General features: G+C 34.9%; 1 non-coding gene across 1 annotated transcript; it reads left to right on the top strand.

Annotated features, from left to right (window-relative positions):
* Positions 1-426: 426 nt before the first annotated feature.
* Positions 427-533, top strand: LOC148763604 (small nucleolar RNA R71). Its single transcript, XR_016025668.1, has one exon. It is a non-coding gene; the product is annotated as a small nucleolar RNA R71 (small nucleolar RNA).
* The last annotated feature ends 553 nt before the right edge of the window (positions 534-1,086 follow it).

The raw sequence follows: 1,086 nt of genomic DNA, 5'->3' as shown, positions 1-1,086 counted from the left end.
TTCTCCAAACCAAGATTATATGTATTGGAGTATGGATTATTTTGCTGCCTGTTGAAGTTTCCCACAAATTGGACTGATTCAAAATTATATGGACATTGATCACTTGAATGGCTATCTCCACACATCTCATAACCTACAAATGAATTTTGAACAGCATGAACTCCTAGTGTGTCAAACTTTTTGGATAGTGCAACCACTTGTGCAAGTAAGGCCTTAAGCACATCAACCTCATACGTCCCAACAACTTTTCTCTAACCAGACCTTTCTGAAGGCCATTGGTAATTATTTGAGGCCATCTTTTCCAATAGATTATAAGCATCTGCAACATTCTTACCCATCAATGCCCCACCAGTAGCAGCATTAATTGTGGTTTTTATCAAACCAACCAGCCCACTATAGAATGTCTGAACTTACAACCAATCAGGAATCCCACGATATGGACATCTTCTCAGTAGTTTCTTAAACCTCTCCCAAACTTCATATAAGGATTCACCTTCAAATTGTGTGAATGAAGTTATATCGTTCCTCATCTTTGCAGTCTTGGCAGGCAGAAAGAATTTTGTTAGAAACTTTTGAGCTAAGTAGTCCCATGTAGTAATAAATCCATTGGGTAGTGAATTAAGCCAGCTCTTTGCTTTATCCCTCAAAGAAAATGGAAAGAATCTTAATCTCATAGCATCATTAATTACTCCATTGTATTTGAAGGTATCGCAAATTTTCAAAAAATTCACCAAATGAGAGTTAAGATCATCACTGGGTAACCCACCAAACTGGACTGAAGATTGAATCATCTAAATGTAAGTTGGTTTAGTTTCAAAATTATTTGCATTGATGGAAGGTTTTTTAATGCTTTAGTGCAAACCTTGCAAAAGAAGAACATCATAATCCCACAGTGCTCTATTTTCTTCAAGAACCATTGTTTGATTAAAGTTGCAACTTGAAAATTCTCCCTTCGATGTTTTTTGAAAGTTCTTTCTATCTCAAGGTCAAAAAGAACAAGAATCAAGTTGCTTTTTCTTGCATACAATGACCAAAGATATATGCAAGCAAACAAAAACTATTATTAAAATAAGAAAAATAAAATTT

Source organism: Theobroma cacao, chromosome 3 (genome assembly GCF_053813885.1).
Source record: "Theobroma cacao isolate CCN51 chromosome 3, ASM5381388v1, whole genome shotgun sequence".
Taxonomy (NCBI): Eukaryota; Viridiplantae; Streptophyta; class Magnoliopsida; order Malvales; family Malvaceae; genus Theobroma; species Theobroma cacao.
The sequence above is the reverse complement of the archived record's forward strand: the minus strand, read 5'-3'. Positions and strand labels throughout refer to the sequence as shown.